Source organism: Suricata suricatta, chromosome 6, assembly GCF_006229205.1.
Source record: "Suricata suricatta isolate VVHF042 chromosome 6, meerkat_22Aug2017_6uvM2_HiC, whole genome shotgun sequence".
Classification (NCBI taxonomy): domain Eukaryota; kingdom Metazoa; phylum Chordata; class Mammalia; order Carnivora; family Herpestidae; genus Suricata; species Suricata suricatta.
In genome coordinates, this window is record NC_043705.1 from 9,929,742 (window position 1) to 9,936,720 (window position 6,979).

Genomic DNA, 6,979 nt, shown 5'->3' on the forward strand with positions numbered 1-6,979 from the left:
TGGTGATATTTTGTCTCCTTAATTCAGTCTTCATATGGAAGCCATGTTCTTTTACAATACAACCCTCATGGCGGTCTCTCATGCTTAAGACTTTTTCCATGGTTTTGTGCTGCCCTGGGAAAAGGTCCAAATCTATTTAAAAAAATTTTTTAATGTTTAATTTTGGGAGACAGAGAGAGACAGAGCATGAGTGAGGGAGGGGCAGAGAGAGAGAGGGAAATCCAAAATCCGAAGCAGGCTCCAGGCTCTGAGCTGTCAGCAAAGAGCTCTGCGGTGCTCCAACTCCCCAGTGGGGAGATCAGGACCTGAGCCGAAGTCAGAGGCTTAACAGAATGAGCCACTCAGGCGCGACCATCCAAATCTATTAGAATGAGGTTCCAGAAATTTTGTGATCTTTTCACTATCCACTTCTTATCCTAATCTCCATTTTGTTTTCCTGGTACCTTTGCCAAAGTTTAGCTTAAATATTTCAGCTGTTCTGTGATTGCAAATCCCCAATGAAAAAGGAACAATGTTGGCGTTTTGTGTCCGGGCAGAAATATTAGAAAGCCAGCAGCACCCCCTAGTGGCCAGTATGGTGTCGGTGGGGCCGAGAAAAATAGAAAGGGAACATGGAAACCGAAAGCCCAGCTGTGTTCGCAGCGCTCCCTGCCCGCTTGCCAGGTAGGGCCTCTTCGCGCACTGCTTCCTGCATTTTAGAGAAAACAAAGTTGGTTCTCAGGGAAAGTCATGTGTTTGTTACCGTCCCAAACGTCATTTTTAAAAAAAAGCAACAACATTTTTCATGTGTATTTAAAATAATGGGGCGCCTGGGGGCTCAGTCGGTTAAGTATTCAACCTCGGCTCAGGGCATGATCTCACAGTTCGTGGGTTCGAACCCCACGTCGGGCTCTGTGCTGACGGCTCAGAGCCTGGAGCCTGCTTCGGATTCTGTGTCTCCCTCTCTCTCTGACCCTCCCCTGCTCACACTCTGTCTCTGTGTCTCTCTTTCAAAAGCAAATAAAACACTGCCGGTGCGGTGCAGGGGATCCCTGGCTTCCACACGGTATCCATTTCCACTGGTGAGAGACTTCTGAAGTCCAGTGGCTTCTGCCTCCGTTCTTTCCTTGAGACACACATGTGACTTGCATGCTTGGCCAACGTCAGGGTTTGTTTCCCTGTGGCTTTGTGCTTTGCTCACTATCAAGTAGGCAGCCGCTTCCAGCAACTTTTTGAACTTCAAACTTCAAACCTAGCGCCGCCTTGGAAAAATGATACGCTGTCCTGACAGTCCTGGGTCCTGACAGATGCGGGTACTCACAGGCATCTATGTGTCCTTTGTCCCTATCTGTGGCTACCTCTTCAAATAGATTAAGGAGCAGCGAAGAATAACGAAGCAGTGTGTCCGTTTGACTTTGTCTTAAATTGCACAGATGTCAGACAAGCCTTTACCAGGGCGCCGTCTGTGGGGGCTGGGCAAAAACCGTGGGTATCCCTCACTTCCTGAATCTCACTATCTGAAGACTGCGAACCATCTTACTCCAAATTCACTCCCAATCCAAACTCACCGAACACATCTGTCGGTATGCGTCGGCCAACATATGTGTGTTAGCTTACACATCTGGAGGAGGGGCTACACAGTGCCCTGCCGACCCAGCTCAGAGCTTTTTCGGATACATGACATTTACGTTATGTTTATGTGGGTTATACATTATAGATATCATCTTCACATTATTAAGTGCTTTAATCTGAATGTTTCTGCCTCCGTGCTTCAAAAAAATTCTTTTGTTGAAATCTTACCCTCCCAAAGTGATGGTATTAGGAAGTCAGGCCTTTGGGAAACGATCAGGTTCTGAGGGGTGGAGTCAGCATGAATGAGATTAGGACTCTGATAAAACAGACGCCTCCCTCCCACCGTGTTGAGCGCACAGTGAGAAAGCACAGGCTATAAACAGGAAAAGGCCTCCAGCAGAAGGCAGCCGTGCTGTGACCTTGATCTTGGACTTCCCACCCTCCAGAATTGTGAGAAATAAATTTATATTTTGTGATAGCAACCCAAAGACTAAGACTTTAAAGAAAAATGTCTTCTAGGAAATTGATCCTGCCATTTAGTTGCTGACTGCCAATGTTTGGGAGAAGGGATCATCTGAAAGCAAAAAGTCACAGACGTTGCCAAGTTTAGAGTCATATAAATTCAAATGTAAATATAAATATGGCTATAATGATATAGGGAAAATATTGAAGAACCTAAAGAGAAACTTGTTCACCTCAGCGCTCACCGTAGCTCAGAAGAAGAGGAAGAAGAAGAGTGAATCTGAGTACTCAATGCCAAAAGCTATTTTGGGTCATGCACAGGAAGTGATCGTTGGTGTAAATGACAGCGATTATGACACGAGCAGAAGTTCCACATTCACAACTGCATTTCCAGGAGCAATCTTATTACTGGGAGCTGTAGTGCAGCAAGGTAAGGGAATGCTCTCCGTGTTGAGGAGCTGCCTCCTTGGCTGCTTTGGGTTTTGCAATTCAGACCTGGACAGGCCTCCAGCATGTGCTGCACCACCACGCATTTCACCAGTTCCTTCTCCCTAAACCGCACCAGTTGCCAAACTTCTACCAAGACCACAGTCCTTCTCCCGGCCCACCCCCAAACCTCCTGGGGGCAATTAGAAAGTAACCATTATTTAAAAGCCTCCCTTATTCAAATTTTAGTTTCCTAAGTGTTATTATGTATCTTCAGCAGGGTATTCCTTTCTTTACACTGCACAATGGGCTCATTGCAGTGGAAAAAGAAACCAGAATTCCTGTCTAGTAATGTATTCTCAGTCTCCTTGAGGCTGCACCGGAGCAGGCCGACAGTCGGTGAGCTCAGGAAGTGTCGAATAACTGAATGAAAAGTATTTTAAATGCTTAAATTGGGCACTTAATAAATCGTTAGAGGAGTTGAAGAGCAACGTTCCTGATATTTGGGAAAATTGGCTGGTTTTTTGTATAGATATAGAATGCATGATTATTTTTCCCATGGAGGGCACCTGGGTGGCTCCGTTGGTTAAGCACCCGCCTTTGGCTCAGGTCATGATCTCACAGTTTGTGAGTTCGAGCCCTGCATTAGGCTCTGGGGAGCCTGGAGCCTGCTTCAGATTCTGTGTCTCACCCCCTCTCTGCCCCTCCCCAGCTTGCACTCTGTCTCCTTCTCTCTCAAACATAAGTAAATATTTTTAAAAATTAAAAAATAATAAATGAAATAAAATACTAGCATGTAGACTACCTCTAAAAATACTAGAACAGAGCAGTAGCGCCTAAATTGTTACCCAACGTGTTTTCAGGACTACCTTAGGCTTAGATAAAGAACCACTGCAGTGAAGATGCTGACATTTCTGGGCCCCCTCCCCGCCTTGTGTCAGGTGCTGCCCACACCGTCTTGAGCTCTGCGCAGGCAAAGCACCGTTCCAGAGCTTCCCTGATCCGCATGTGATGCTGACACCAAGGAGGTCACAGCAGTGCCCCCCGCACCAATTCCCGAGCCCCGCAGCGTGAAACTTCTTTGACTCTATATTTATGTTAGTTTTAATCTGATTACTTAATCTGAATCTCCTATTGTAACATACAGACGTTAAGAGGAGACCCTCTATCAATAATACGGACTCATAAGGGGCACCTCGGTGGCTCAGTCAATTAAGCTTCTGTCTTGTGATCTCAGCTCAGGTCTTGATCTCAGGGTCTTGAGTTCAAACTCTGCTTTGGGGTCTGTGCTGGGCATGAAGCTTGGTTTAAAAAAAAGACTCATAAGAAATATAACTTTAAACAAAATAGTAGTCTTCATTATTGTTGCTTCTTTAATATTTTATTTCTTGATTTTTGAGAGAGGCAGTGTGTGTGTGTGTGTGTGTGTGTGTGTGTGTGTGAACGGGAAAGGGCAGAAAGAGACGGAGACCGAGAATCCCAAGCAGCCTCTGAGCTGCCAGCGCAGAACCTGACTCGGGCTCGATCCCGAGTCATTATGACCTGAGCTGAAACCAAGAGTCAGAGGCTTAACCTGCTGAGCCAACCAGGCACCATTCGCCCCTGCCCCCGGCCAAAAAGTAGTCTTTGGAAGGGGAGTTACAGAGTTTCCACTGCATTCCAGGCAGTCTCAAGTGTGCTATTTGGATATTATGTCATTCAACCCTTTCAGCCACCTTCAGTATAGGTATTATTATTACTTCCCTTTTATAGATGAAGAAACCGGGCATCAGAAAGGTTAAGTAACTTGGCCCACATTACACCACACATCCTACGTTAGGAAGGAATTTAAGACTATGTAGGCTCAAAGACAGTTTGGGTCAAAATCTCCATTGCTGTGCTCACTACGACCTGAACAGAGCATAGTTTATTTTTTTCCTTGTTACATTTTTGCGGTCTCTAGGAAGAGTGTGTACCTGACATAGAGATCATATCAATTTGTGTATTTCATAGAGCTTTTTCACATATACCTTTGCTGATTCTTATAATAATTCTGAGAAATGGGGGAAAAACTCAAAATCTGGAACAAAATTAAATGGGTATTTTCTAGATTATGCACACTCCAAGGGCAAGAAGGTAGTTTTATTCATTGTCTGCCTTTATCTAGAAGGGTAGATTGATTGGCAAAAATAAACACAATTCTTCTCCACACACCCACTTCCTGCTTTTGCATATTAATGTTTTCTTCCTTGATTGTGAAATATAACATGCAGAAAAGTACAAAAAACATATACGAGTTTAACAAGGAATTGTAAAATGAAAATACTAAAATGAAATGAAAATACAGGCTAGGGCTGCCTGGGTGGCTGAGGTGCAGCGTCTGACTTTTGATTTCGGCTCAGGTCATGATCTCAAGGTTGGTGAGATCGAGCCCCGAGTGGCGCTCTGAGCTGATAGCATGAGTCTGCTTGGGATTCTGTGTCTCCCTCTCTCTCTGCCTCCGCGCTGCTCTCTCTCTCTCTTTCAAAATAAAGAAATAAACATTAGAAAACACCACCTCCTACATCAAGGAGAAGACTGCTGGCAGCACGGAGGCAGCCTCCCTCTTTCCCTCTTACGTTGCTTCTCACTTATTACCCCACCCTTCCCCAGGATCCTGACTTCTGAGATAATCATTCCTTGCTTCCCTGGATAGCTTCACCATATACTAGGGAAAACCGTATCCTTTAGTCTTGACTATTGTCAGCCTTGATATTACGTCTGATTTTCTTCTAGCCTAGCTTAATTTGCATTATGTTTATAAGATCCCCCCCATATCCCCATACTGTCCTAAGTAACTATAATCTGTTCACTTTTATTGTTACGTAATGTCCCACTTTATGAATATACCCCAAATTAAGGATATTTGGAGTATTTCCAGTTTAGAATTTTGACTACACCTTGACTTTGACTTTAGGTATTCTTATATAAGTATCCTAGTATACTTGTGCAGGAATTTCTCTAAAACAACTCTGGATCCCCAAATCTTACTATTTAAAAATTAAATAAATTACATTTAATTACTTAATTTAAAAGTTTTTTAATTTGAAATTTTTGAATTAATGAGATCCAAGATACTTAAAAATACATATTGAATACATCATTTACAATAACAATAAAAGGGATGCCTGGGTGGCTCAGTTGGTTAAGCACTGGACCCCAGTGAGATCAGGTTGTGATCTCATGGTTGATGAGTTCAAGCCCCGCGTCGGGCTCTGTGCTGACAGCTCAGAGCCAGGAGCCTGCTTCGGATTCTGTGTCTCCCTCTCTCTCAAAAATAAATAAACTATTTTTAAAAAATAAATAAAATAACAATAATGACAATAATAAACACATTCCTGGTTCTGTTTGTTTCCTGGGGCCGCCATGACAAACTGCCACAAATGTGGTGGACTAAAGCAACAGAAATGTGTTACCTCAGAAACGGAGGCCAGAAGTTCCTTCTGGAGGCTCTGAGGGAAAATGTTCCAGGCCTTTCTCCTAGCTGCTGGTGGCTGTGGGCAATCTTTGGGTCCTTAGCTTGTAGACATACCACTTTCATCTCTGCTTTTGACTTCACGTGACATCTCCCCTAAATGTCTGTGTTTATGTGTTTCTAATGTCCCTCTCTTTTCTTACAGAAGGACACCAGTCATTGGGTTTAGGGACCACCCTAGATCCAGCGTGATCTCAATTCAAGATCCTTAATTACTTCTGCAAAAATCCCTATTTCCGAGTAAGGTCTCATTCACTGGGACGCAGAGTGAGGACTTGGACATGTGTGCTTTGAGGGGACACATTCAGCCCACTATACGTGTCAACACAAATTACATTCTAGGTGAAAACAAGCTTTCTATTTATAGTTTATATTTCATTTATGTGTATATTAAATATAAATATATTTATTTATATATACCTACATGTAGTAGAAAATTTAAATTTTCCAAATAAGAATTTAGTGATGAGTGACACTGCTATACATTTTTGTAAATCTCTTTAATATCTAGATTCATACAAGAAGCTGGATGCTCATCTGCTTTTACATTCAATCGATTATTCGTTGTTTTGGTTGAAATACATGATGAATAAAAGCCTCATGCCCGTAATCTAAGACCCCCTGGGAGGGTTTCCGAGGCCCCCCAGGGGTCTTCGGAGCACACTTTGAGAAGAACTCCTCTAAAGTATACACTTTATCTTTTTAAACATTTGTTTTAGTGTTTATTTATTTTTGAGACAGGGACAGAGCATGATCAGGGGAGGGGCCGAGAAACAGGGAGACACAGAATCAGAAGCAGGCTCCAGGCTCTGAGCGTCAGCACAGAGCCAGATGTGGGGCTTGAATCCATGAACTGCCAGAACATGACCTGAACAAGTCAGACGCTTAACCAACTGAGCCACCAGGTGCCCCTAAAGTATACACTTTAAAGTAGAGGCAAAGTGGAATTTCTAGCCATATGTCTATATCTTCTGCTTTATTAGATAATGGCACATTGTTTTTTAAAGTGGTTTGTATCACTTCACATGCCCACTAGGAGTGCATGAG